This window comes from Rhinatrema bivittatum, chromosome 2 (genome assembly GCF_901001135.1).
Source record: "Rhinatrema bivittatum chromosome 2, aRhiBiv1.1, whole genome shotgun sequence".
NCBI classification, from domain to species: Eukaryota; Metazoa; Chordata; class Amphibia; order Gymnophiona; family Rhinatrematidae; genus Rhinatrema; species Rhinatrema bivittatum.
The window spans coordinates 760,645,642-760,658,654 of NC_042616.1; the positions used below are offsets into that span (position 1 = coordinate 760,645,642).

Sequence of the window (13,013 nt, forward strand, 5' to 3'; positions counted from 1 at the left end):
CGCTTGGAGGGCAGCAGTTTTAAATTTCATAGGACAAATGTAGGAGGGTAGAGCCCTGGCTACTTTCATGAATTTGTGTCAGAAATATCATTTAGACACATATACACATTATGTTTATTTGTAGTTATGTAAGGATACCACTAAATTACTTAGGTAAAGGGAACTTTAAGAGGCAGGAATTGGTTCGAAAAAATTATATCTTAGCCACCTCCACTAACTAAGTTTATTTCCTGAATTTATAATTTAATGAACATTATTAATGAAAAAGAAACAAATAAGAAGGTCATTGAAAAATGGAACAGAGATCTTTATGAGGAATTTGATGAAGAGGACTGGCGAGATATTTGGGTCTCGATCTCAGAAATCTGTAACAAAAAAAGAGAATTGTTATTTAAATTACTTCACAGTATATACAGTTGCCCTACTATTTTTGCTACCATTGAGGGTGCTAGTAATATTTGTTGGAGAGGGTGCAGAGGTGTGGAGACATATTTTCATATATATGTGGGGTAGATCAATCATTCTGGTTTATGGTACAACAAGAGATACAATTGATTATACAAAAACATATTGATTAGACAACACAAACTTTGTTTGTTGGGGATTTGGAGTGATTTGGATTTTACCAAGAATATTAAACAGCTGGTTGGGTAGTTGCTGCATGCAGCAAGATTAACTATTGTGATACACTGGAGATTCTCCCTGCCAGTAGAAGAACTCTGTGCAACAATGGAGCAAATCACTTTTGGATATGTGGAAAATCAGAGCGTTTAGACAAAGTGTGGAGCATATATTGCAACTGGAGAAGGGGCATTGTGAGTGAGGTTTTGCCAACTACAGGGTGAAGGATGCTTTTGGGTAAATTTGATGTTGCCTTCCTTCAAATGTGCACTGGTCTGCCTATGCTCCCTTTGATGTACGCCTTTGAATACAATTAAGAACATAAGAAAATGCCATACTGGGTGTTGCGGCTTGACGCTGCGAGAGTAGATGGTGGACACTTGAGCTGGCCTACTGAAGATGATAGGGCAGGCCAGGAGGCGGAGACACAGTCTGGCAAGGCTTCACCCGGAGCCTGGGACCCCCCCGGGAGGAGCCTGTAGGGGCCCGGGCCCTTGGGACTTAGGCGCTGCTATGAAAGTCCAGAAAGGCTGAGGCGGAGGGAAGGCAGGAGGCCTATCAGCAGCAGAGATGGTTCACGTGTTGCCAGAGAGAGTCAGAGAAGGACCGGGTCAGGGGACTGGCCCAGAAGGTACGCTGGAACCAGCGCAGGCAGACAGGGATAAGAGTTCGTGGTAACCCGGGTAGGGTTGGCGGCAGGCTGCAGCGAGGTAGAGTGGAGACAGGGCAGGCCGCAGGCTGCGGCGACGTCAGAAGCAAACCGGGGATGAGCAGGCTGCGGGCTGGAGCAGAGTCAGAGGCAAACCGGAGTTGAGGCGGGCAGCGAGCTGTAGCGGAATCAGAAGCAGACCGGAGTCAAGGCAGGCAGCGAGCTGTAGCGGAATCAGAAGCAGACCGGAGTCAAGGCAGGCAGCGAGCTGTAGCGGAGTCAGAAGCAGACCGGAGTCAAGGCAGGCAGCGAGCTGTAGCGGAGTCAGAAGCAAACCGGAGTCAAGGCAGGTACCAGGAAGACAACAGGAACGCAACTGGAAGCAGCTAGATAGCTGGGAACCTCGTTGCAAGGCGTTTAGGGAAAGTTTGAACGCATGTTATATCGGAAGCCGAGCGTGACGTCAGCCAAGAGGGCGGAGCTGGGCTTCCGGGAGCTGGGCGCACAAGAAGGGCGTCCTCACGCGCGTGCGAGGCCGGAGAGGAACAGGGCCGTAATGGCGTCCTCCACGTGGGAAGCGCGCGGACACAGAGCCCACCGGGACCTGGACCGGGCGGAATCCGGCAACCACCGGAGCAGAGGTAGGCGGGCCTGAGCCCTATCAGGAGAGGGGCGGTCAGGACCGCAACAGTACCCCCACCTTTACGGCCCCTCTTTAGAGGACCGGGTTTTTCTGGGTGGTCAAGGTGAAACTGCTGAAGAAAGGATTTGTCCAGGATGTTACGGCTGGGTTCCCAAGTGTTGTCCTCATCACCGCAACCTTCCCAGGCGAGGAGATACTCCCATCTTCGGTTGCAGAATTGTACATCTAGGACCTCGCGTACTTGGTAAGTAGGATCATCAGCGATGGGAGTAGGAGATGGGTCCGGAGGTTTGCGGTGGTAGCGGGAAAGAACCAAGGGTTTCAGCAGAGAGATATGGAAGACGTTGTGGATCCGGAGCGAGGATGGCAATCTCAACCGGTAAGAGACGAGGCCCACTCTTTCAGCAATCCGGAAGGGACCGCAGAACCGGGGTGCAAACCTCCTCGAGGGAAGCCGGAGATGAACGTTCTTCGTACTGAGCCAAACCCGGTCTCCTGGTTGATAAGTGGGAGCCGGGCGTCGGTGGCGATCAGCTGTTCGCTTGGCGGAGGAGGCTGAGAGAGCCAACTTGTCTTGGGTCTTTTGCCAAAGAGTCTGCAATTGCTGAGCCATCATTTGGGCGGCCTGGGAGACACTAGGCGTAGGAATGGGAAGCGGAGGTTTAAGTTGCTTCCCATATACCAGCTGGAAGGGTGAGAGTCCGGTGGCGGCATGAAACTGATTGTTGTAGGCAAACTCGGCCCAGGGCAGAAGCTCCGACCAGTTGTCCTGCCTTTCATTGATGAAGGCTCTTAGGTAGGTCTTCAGGGAGCGGTTCATCCTTTCGGACTGCCCATTGCTCTGCGGGTGGAAAGCGGTGGAGAAGCTGAGCTGCACCTTGAAGCATTTGCAGAGAGCCCTCCAGTAGCGTGCGGTGAACTGTGGCCCGCGGTCAGAAACAATGTCCTGCGGAAGCCCATGGATTCGAAATATATGCTGGGCAAAAAGGAGAGCCGGTTCAGGTGCAGATGGTAGCTTGGGCAATGGGGCAAAGTGCACCATTTTGGAAAAACGGTCGATGGTGACCCAGATGACCGTCTGACTGTGTGACCATGGCAGGTCGACCATAAAGTCTGTAGCGAGGTGGGTCCAGGGTTCTGTGGGAACCGGCAGAGGTTGCAGAAGACCACACGGAGGCCCAGGACTGGGCTTTTGTTGAGCACAAGTGGGACATGAACTCACGTAGGTGCGGACGACCTGTCGGATGTTGGGCCACCAGTAGAACCGGTTGAGGAGTTCCAATGTCCTTTCTCGCCCGGCGTGGCCTCCAGTGAGAGAGTCATGGGCCCAGCCAGGGTCTTTAGACGGTCTCGCCGGGGAACTACGGTCCTATCCTGGGAGAGGACCATCAGGGCGGATAGGCGGAACTTGCTAGGGTCCAGAATGTACTGCGGAGGCTCAAGGTCATCTTCAGACATGGAGGTCCGCGAGAGGGCATCGGCCCGAAGGTTCTTGGCTGCAGGGCGGTATTGTAGAGTAAAGTCAAAGCGGCTGAAGAACATGGACCATCGGGCTTGACGGGGGTTTAATCGTTGGGCCTGGGATAAAAACTCCAAGTTCTTGTGGTCAGTGTATACAGTGGTTGGGTGTCTTGCTCCCTCGAGCCACTGTCTCCATTCCTCGAAGGCGAGTTTGATCGCTAAAAGTTCTTTGTCGCCAATGGAGTAATTCGCTTCAGCTGGGGAGAATTTTTTGGAGAAGTATGAGCAGGGTAGCAACTGTCCAGAAACGGAGTGTTGGCTGAGGACCGCCCCCACGGCCATACTGGAGGCGTCGACCTCGACGATGAAGGGTCTTGCTGGGTCCGGATGGTGAAGGCAGGTGTCAGCCAGGAATGCCTCCTTCAAGTCTGAGAATGCCTCAACTGCACGTCGGACCAGTTCTTGGCGTCGGCTCCCTTGCGGGTCATGGCAGTAAGGGGAGCGACCCGATGCAAATATCGTGGAATAAAATGTCTATAGAAATTAGCGAACCTCAGGAATCTTTGGAGAGCCTTGAGACCCCGGGGTTGAGGCCATTTAGTTATGGCCAAGACCTTCTCGGGGTCCATCCGGAAGCCAGTGGAGGAAATGATGTACCCCAGAAAGGGCAAGGACTCCGCCTCGAAGACGCATTTCTCCAGCTTGGCATAGAGGCGGTTGTCCCGGAGCGCCTGCAGGACTTGTGTGACGTGTTGGCGGTGAGATTCCAGGTCCCTTGAGAAGATAAGCACGTCATCCAAGTATACAATGACGTGAGAGTGCAACATTTCACGTAAGACCTCGTTCATGAGGTTCTGGAAGACGGCCGGGGCGTTGCAGAGTCCAAAGGGCATTACTAAGTACTCGTAATGCCCGTCCCTGGTATTAAAGGCCGTCTTCCATTCATCTCCAGGACGAATACGGACGAGGTTGTAGGCCCCCCGAAGGTCTAGTTTCGTGAATACTTGTGATCCCTGAAGGCGATCCAAAAGTTCAGGGATCAGTGGAAGGGGATAATGATCCCGCTTGGTGATGGCATTCAAGCCTCGATAGTCTATACAGGGACGGAGTGAGCCGTCCTTCTTAGCCACAAAGAAGAAGCCGGCTCCAGCGGGAGAACGAGAGGGGCGAATGAAGCCCTTGGCAAGGTTCTCAGTAACATACTGAGACATGGCAGCAGTCTCTGGCAGGGACAAAGGATACACCCGGCCTCGCGGAGGTGTGGTACCCGGTAGCAGATCTATCGGGCAATTGAAAGGCCGGTGTTGAGGGAGAATCTCTGCCATTTCCTTGGAGAAAACGTCGGCGAAAGCTTGATATGGCTCTGGTAAGAGAAGCGAAGAGCACAGCTGTAGAGGCTTCGGAGGACGCAGGACCTGTAGACAGTGTGTAAAGCAGAAGGGACTCCACTGGGTCAGCTGGAGGGTGTCCCATTGGATTACTGGGGAATGACGTTGCAACCACGGAAGTCCAAGAACCAGGGGATGCACTGCCCATTCCAGGACCAGCAGGGAGATGCCTTCCGAGTGGAACAGCCCGGTCTGGAGAGTCAGAGGGGCCGTGCAGCAGGTAATGGTCCCAGGGAGCAGTGTACCTCGGATGGAGGAGATACACAGTGGGGGAACCTTAGGTTGTGTGGGGAGCGATAGCTGTTCTACCAGGTCAGCTACGATGAAATTACCCTCGGCCCCAGAGTCAATGAAGGCTCGGGTCTGGAGTTCCCCACCGGGGTATCTGAGAGTCACTGGTATGGTGCATTGAGGAGCTGAGCCTGCAAAGCCTAGGAGTAGCTCCTCAGTGTAACCTAGGCGCGGTCGTTTCCCGGACGCTCCGAGCAGTTGGCGAGGAAATGCCCCTTGCCTCCACAGTAGAGGCAAAGGCCCTGCGTGTGGCATCTCTTCCTTTCTTCAGGGGTTAGTGGAGATCTGCCCAACTGCATAGGCTCTCCGAGACTGGCAGAAGCGGGTGGTCCCTTGGGTGCTGAGATTCTGGCGGCACTTGAGGGCAGCGGTGGAGTCCTACAATAGGAGCGGGTCTCCTTATCTCGCTGCTGTAGGCGGCGATCCACCCTGCCGGCAATGTCAATTAAGTCATTAAGGTCTTCCGGGAGATCTCGGCCCGCTAGCTCATCCTTGATGTGACTGGCTAGCCCTTCCAGGAAGATCCCCCTAAGGCAATCATCCCGCCAGCCAACTTCCATGGCTAAGGTGTGAAAGTCTATAGTATAATCCACCACAGAGCGTGTTTCTTGCCTGAGGTGCAAAAGTTCAGAGGCAGCCGTGGTTTGGTGTGCAGGATTGTCGAAAGCGAGATGGAAGTTGAGAACAAACTCTTGAAGATTCTGTAACAAGGGATCCTGACGCTCCCACATGGGAGAAGCCCAGTCGAGTGCCTTGCCATCAAGTAGGGAAAATATGTACGCCACTTTGACTGCGTCCGAGGGGAATTGTGCAGGCAGGAGGGTAAAGCGCACATAGCACTGATTCAAGAAGCCTCGGCATGTCTTGATATCCCCGGCATAGCGGGTCGGTACGGGCAACTGAGTTACCGAAGCGGAACTGGGCACTGAAGCAAGAGGTGGAGCTGGAGGCGGGTCCGGTGGAGCGGCCTCCAGACGACTGACCAGCTGTTCCACGGTGGCAGCAAGAGTATCGATGCAGTGCCGTTGCTGTTGGACGCGTTGTGCCATCCCCGGGATGGCCTGTAGGCTTGGGGCCTCCACCGAGTCCATGGCCTTGCAAACTGTTGTGGCTTGACGCTGCGAGAGTAGATGGTGGACCCTTGAGCCGGCCTACTGAAGATGATAGGGCAGGCCGGGAGGCGGAGACACAATCTGGCAAGGCTTCACCCGGAGCCTGGGACCCCCCCGGGAGGAGCCCGTAGGGGCCCGGGCCCTTGGGACTTAGGCGCTGCTATGAAAGTCCAGAAAGGCTGAGGCGGAGGGAAGGCAGGAGGCCTATCAGCAGCAGAGATGGTTCACGTGTTGCCAGAGAGAGTCAGAGAAAGACCAGGTCAGGGGACTGGCCCAGAAGGTACGCTGGAACCAGCGCAGGCAGACAGGGATAAGAGTTCGTGGTAACCCGGGTACGGTTGGCGGCAGGCTGCAGCAAGGTAGAGTAGAGACAGGGCAGGCCGCAGGCTGCGGCGACGTCAGAAGCAAACCGGGGATGAGCAGGCTGCGGGCTGGAGCGGAGTCAGAAGCAGACCGGAGTCAAGGCAGGCAGCGAGCTGTAGCGGAGGCAGAAGCAAACCGGAGGCAAGGCAGGTACCAGGAAGACAACAGGAACGCAACTGGAAGCAACTAGATAGCTGGGAACCTCGTTGCAAGGCGTTTAGGGAAAGTCTGAACGCCGGTTATATCGGAAGCCGAGTGTGACGTCAGCCGAGAGGGCGGAGCCGGGCTTCCGGGAGCTGGGCGCACAAGAAGGGCGTCCTCATGCGCATGCGAGGCCGGAGAGGAACAGGGCTATAATGGCGTCCGCCACATGGGAAGCGCGCGGACAGAGAGCCCACCGGGACCTGGACCGGGCGGAATCCGGCGACCACCAGAGCGGAGGTAGGCGGGCCTGAGCCCTATCAGGAGAGGGGCGGTCGGGACCGCAACACTGGGTCAGACCAAGGGTCCATCAAGCCCAGCATCCTGTTTCCAACAGTGGCCAATCCAGGCCATAAGAACCTGAATTAGATTTATATGAAAATGTTAAAGTTTGAAAAAAAATTAGAAAAGTCTGCATTTTTAAAAAAATGGTCCAGCATTTGGCCTTCCCAGCCAAAAAACTACCTAGTCCCAGTGTCATGGCTTAGTACCAGGCCAGGCCTGATGCTGGTGCCTAGAGGCAGGCTGGGCCCAGTGCCAAAACATAGGTCTTGGACGGGACTGACATTAAGGCCTTGCCCTAGGCTGGGTCCTGGTACCAAAGCCTAGGCCTATTCCAGGGCAGAGTCCCAGCACCTAGGCCCAGGCCCTGGCTGGGCCTGGTACTGAGGCCTAGGCTTAGGTATGGGCTGGGGTCATGCGCTAAGGTGTAGGCTCTGGCTGTGACCTGTACCAAGGCCTAGGCCCTGTCTGGGATCCTACAACAAGACATGGCCTGAGCTGGGCCTTGCACCAAGGTCTGGGCCTCAACTGGACCTGGCACCAAGGCCTAGGCCCAGTGCAGAGACCTGAGCCCGCCACCGAGGACTGGGGTTGGTGCCGAGACCTAGTCCCCGAGCTCAGTGCTGAGGCCTAGGCCTGGGCCAGGCTCGATGCTGAAGCCTAGGCTTGGGTCAGATCCAGCATGGAGGCCTAGACCTGGGCTGGGTCTCTAGACAGCCATACATCAAAATGGTGCTGGCTGCACTGGTGGAAGGCACCAAAGTGATGTCACTTTGGTGCCATCTTCCAGGTGAATGGAATCATATTTCAAGTGCTGGGAGCAACTAAAGGCAGGAGCAACTAAACGTCCTAGCCTGGACCTAGGCCTTGGCACTGGACGCAGTAGTTTTTTGGCTCAAGAAGGCTCAGCCAGAAGTGCTGGAGGCCCTTTTTTATAAATGGATTATTGGTTTTTTTGCTTGTTTAATGTTTTTTTCATTTTGGTAAATGAACCAAACAAAAAAATCAAACATTAAACAAACTGAAAAAAATGAAAAAAATCAAACAAACCCCCAAAACAAACAAACAAAACAAAACAAAAATTTTGAGGATGCACATCCCTAAAATAATCTGAGCAGCCTGGGACTAGTTTGATTCAATAACTCTGTGAGCAATATTGTGAAGAGGTTAGAAAGGAAAGTTAGCTTTTTTAGCAGATCACTCTAAGATCTGGAACAGAGTGGACAATCCTAAGGGAGTAGACAGAATGAGATGTGACCTAAGAAAACTTGGAATAGGCAAATGCTTGGCAGTTAAAATTCTGTGCAAAAAAGTGTAGAATCATACGTTTAGGTTACAGTACACAGTGGAAGATAAGATGCCAATGTGCACAACTCTGGAAAGAGACTTCATGATCATGTCTAATGACCTCAAAATAGTGAAAGATGGTGGCCAGAACTAGAAGGGTGTTAGGGTGCTTAGAGAGATGCATAGCCAGTCTCAAAATAGTGAAACAGTGTAATAAGGTGGTGGCCAGAACTAGAGGGATATTAGGGTGCATAGAGAGATGCATAGCCAGTAGAAAAAAAGAAATCAGTAATAGTAGGTCATTGATGCAAACTTATCTAGAATATTGTGTCTAGTTCTGGATACCATACCTCCAAAAGAATACAAAAAGTGGAGGAGTTTTGGAGAAAGTCTACCAAAAAGGTGCCGGGTCTACATCCTATGAAATGAGACTTAAGGACCTTAATATGTATACCCTAAAAGACAGGAAACACAGAGGGGATAGGACAGAGAAATGTAAATACTCCAAAGTTATAAATAACTCACAGGAAGCAAACCTTTTCATAAGAAAAAATGCTCTAGAACAAGAGGTCATGACATAAGGCTCCAAGGAGCAGACTCAGGAACAACATCAGAAAATATTTCTTCCTGGGCAGGGTAGTGGATAAAAAGAACAGTCTCCTGGTGGATGTGATGGAAATAAAGGGAAATGGAATTCAAGAATGCATGGAATAAGTACAGAGAATCTCCAGTTGTGAGAAAGTGAGGAGAAAGCCATAGTACTGTGCAAAGAATGAAAATAGGTAGACTAGCTAGGCCATATGGTTCTTATTTGCCATCATATTCTCTGTTTCTATATATCTTCCAAGCTCAACCCCTAGCATTAACATCATGGAACGCATACATTCTGACTTTGAGATGTCAGACTTTTTGATTGCTCAGGTTACTAAGTTCTGTTATGTGACATTTTGTTATCACTCTGCTCTATACCTTTGGGTCCACGGTGGTTTGGCTGAGGGAGCACGAGCCCTTGCAGCAGCCTCTCCTTGCTAAAGCTTGACACACAGCATCAGAGAATCGCTGAATACCATGCAGAGCACAATGAGATCTTGGTCTTCCATTCTCAGTGCATAACATCATCATAGCTCACTGGAAACCTCTGCAAACGTGGGAAGTGCAGTAGAATTGCCATTGTCTGACAGCTCCTGTGACAAATGGACAGAGAGACTGAGGGACTGCCGCTCACATCAAAACAGTGCTTTTCAAATTTTTGAACCACTCTAAAATTGTTCTTGTTTGGGCAGGGTGGCCTCTTCAGTGCCTACCCCAACAAATACCAGCAGATAATTCTGGTGGTGCTAGTGGAGACAAAACCATATTGTGGTACATGGTCAGGGAACATACTTATGCAGCTTGAGTTACTAAAAGGGTTTGTCCCAAGAAGCCTAGAATAATATACATTATTGTATATAACTTTTGATTTAAACTCCAAAATGTTAAATGTGAAAATGGGACAAAGCATAATAAACACCAAACCAATACACATACTAGTGCTAAGAGAACCTGTAATTTACTAAATATATAATAATATACTGTAAGGGGCACACCAGATTTGTCCCTTATTGGCAGAGTTGCCCTTAACTGTTTTGGCTACAGTGGCTTCAACAGACCTGGTGTACCAATCGTGTAAGATCAGTAATCTCAACAGATCTTGCCCATAAGTAAGCTCACTGTAGGTAGGAGTATGTTAGGTGGTTTGACACTTCCCTGTATGAGGGGTCATGGGTTTAATAAAACCTTTATGCCCAGATGTTACTCAGCTTCATAAGGAAAAGGAGACTGAGATTGGAATCTGGGGGAGTCAGTCCATAGCCCAGAGTTTGAGAATGCCCTCCCCACAGCGTGGTACTAGTGGGGTCTTTCCTTTCACAGGGATAGTAATGGGAATGGGTCCTTCTCACAAGTGAGGAGAATCTGGGGAAAGCAGAGTTGCTTACCTGAAACAGGTGTTCTCCCAGGAAAGCAGGATGTTAGTCCTCACAGATGGGTGACATCATCAGATGGAGCCCTATCACAGAACACTTTTTTTTTTTAATTAAAGTTTTATTGGCAATAACAAAGTTTCTAGAACTTTGACTGGCACACTGAGCATGCCCAGCATGCCACCAACCCTGTGGCCACATGGGGTCCCCCTTCAGTCTCATTTTTTTTTTTGTTTGTTTGAAATCTGTTTTTATTGTCAAACCGGTATGCAGTACATTGCACTTGTAAATCTCCAGTAGGGGTGGGAGGGAGAGGATGCTCAATATGTCAATAGGTTGATTGCTCAGGTTACTAAGTTCTGTTATGTGACATTTTGTTATTACTCTGCTCTATACCTTATATAAGAGGGGAAATGGGTGACTGCGATGTGTGACCATGCCCCTTCCCCGACGTCAACTCTTTGTGCTTCATTTACTATTTTTTCTTTTACGTTTTCTGTTAAGTAACCTTTTTTCAAGTTCCTACCTTATGCCTTTGTTAACAATTTTATTATAAATGTTCTCTGTATTTGACTATGGAAATATTTTTTCCTGCTTTTTCTGTTTTATGTAAACCGGTATGATTTGCATTTTAATGTAAGAATGTCGGTATATAAAAATTATAAATAAATAATAAAATAAATATACAAGTGTCTTCTCTTGAGTAATACTATTTTGGCATTACTGAGCTCTTATGCTTCTGTTATACCTTCAGTCTCATTTTAAAGCAGATGTATGAGCGAAAAATAAAATAACAAACCGTAGTCGAACCCAACTCTGCTGGGTGGCAGGCGGGTTTCATGAGGACTAACATCCTGCTGTCCTGGGAGAACACCTGTTACAGGTAAGCAACTCTACTTTCTCCCAGGACAAGCAGGATGGTAGTCCTCACAGATGGATGAATAGCAAGCTACAGGCTGCCTGAGAACATAGTGGGCCAACCAACACCCAAAAATGTGCAACAGGCACAACAGGGGTGATGTTGGCAACGAAGGGCTGTTACGATCCCCCCTGTTGCTGCGCTACAGGTGGTCTCTCACCTTCCTCCGGAGGCCGCTCCGAAGCCAGGGCCTCGCCTGTGTTCCACCCGGGACTTGCTCCAGGGCCTGAGAGGCCTAACTGTGCCTGTGGCTTGCATGCCATCTATTGTGGGTGGGGAGGAGGCGGGGGCAGCCAAAGGCCGCCCCGCCCCTTAAAGAAACAGGGAGAAACAGACAACTAAAGAAAGGGAAGGAGAATCCATTGCACCCCAGCGCCCCCTTGCGAGGGCGCCGGAGACTACCAGCATGGGACAAAGGAAGGGAAGGTAGGAGGGGCGACAAAACAAGAGGCCACTAGGACACACGTGGCCGAAAAAGCAAGCAGGAGGCTGGAAGCAGGAAGCAGCAGTAGCTGGAACCAGCAGGCAGCAGCAGCAGCAGGGCTCAGGAGTAGCAGCAGGGCTGGAGGCCCAGGAGACTCAAAGGCACAGGGCTGGAGGCCCAAGAGAGACAGCACTACAGGGCTGGAGGCCCAAGAGAGACAGCACTACAGGACTGGAGGCCTAGCAGACACAGCTCCAGGGCCTGTGTTCCATCCGGGACTTGCTCCAGGGCCTGAGAGGCCTAACTGTGCCTGTGGCTTGCATGCCAGCGTTTGGACTTCCTGTTTGGCGACGCCCTTCCCTAGGGGCCGGCCCGCAGCTCTCCTCCTTATTTATAGGGCCAGCCTGGCAAGCTCCTCCCAGGGAGTTGCCTTCTACCTCCAGTATATAAGGACTTCCTTGTCATTTGCAACTGGCCTTCGGATCGGGCTCTACAGTTGTCTGTAACCTTGCTGATCCAGGTCTACCGTGGTCTGCCTTGCGTTGATGGCTCTCTGTTCCTGACCTTGCCTTGATGTCTGTTCCTGACCTTGCTTTGATGTCTGTTCCTGAAGCTGCCTGATCCTGTTCCTGTTCCAGTTCCGGTTGTTCTGCCCTATGTCCTCGTCTGGTTCCTGAGCCTTCTGTCCTGTTGGGCCCTGGAGTGGCCAACAGGAGGGATTCGTCCCCCGGGCTCTGGAGCTTCCCTGCCTGCCAGCCGTAGGGGCTTCGGATGTCAGTATCCCAGCATCGGAGTTCCTGTTCGCCTGGATCTTCCGCTTTGTCTTCCCTGCACCCTCCTTTCCTCAGCGTGGTCCGCGACCAGCCTTCCTGGGCTGTGTAGGGCGCATCTGGGACGGGGTGGTCCGCGACTCAGTCCCGTGGGTGGGCTGAGTAGGGCGCCCTGATGGACAGTGCCATGTTTCCTTCCAGCCTTGTCTACGATGTCTGCACCTGCCTTGTCTACGATGTCTGCTTCAGCCTTTGCCCTGATGTCTCCAACGTCTTGCTTCAGCCTGTCTTGGATGTCTGCTTCAGCCCCCATCTGATGTCTTCAGTGTAAAGGACTCTGTCTGCCCTCGCCTCTGTCCGGCCTGCTACCCATTGCCGTTCCCAGCGGCAGGTCCGAAAGGGCCGGGAACAGTCGGAGGACCGTTCATCAATCAACTTCCAGTGTTGGTTGCCATGGGCGTGCAGGTCCGGCTGAGGGTCAGACTCTGTGCCTGCTTCTGTACCCGCCTGGCTCACCATGCCTGCCCAGCTCACCTCCCACGGTGTGGCTGGGGCTCCTCCCTAGCTTTCGCCGTGGTCCAAGGGCTCACCACCAGCTCGAGACGACCGCGCGCGCGCTTGTAACAAGGGCAGCCTGAAAT

At 51.7% G+C, this 13,013-nt stretch overlaps 1 long non-coding RNA gene across 1 annotated transcript in view; it reads right to left on the reverse strand.

The window, feature by feature from the left end:
- Positions 1–205: 205 nt before the first annotated feature.
- Positions 206–13,013, reverse strand: part of LOC115085671 — a 103,898-nt gene continuing 91,090 nt past the window's right edge. The window contains exons 3-4 of the long non-coding RNA XR_003854927.1: positions 9,268–9,482; positions 206–365 (exon numbers count right to left, since the gene is read on the reverse strand). This is a non-coding gene — a long non-coding RNA (uncharacterized LOC115085671). The remainder of the gene's footprint in view (positions 366–9,267; positions 9,483–13,013) is intronic.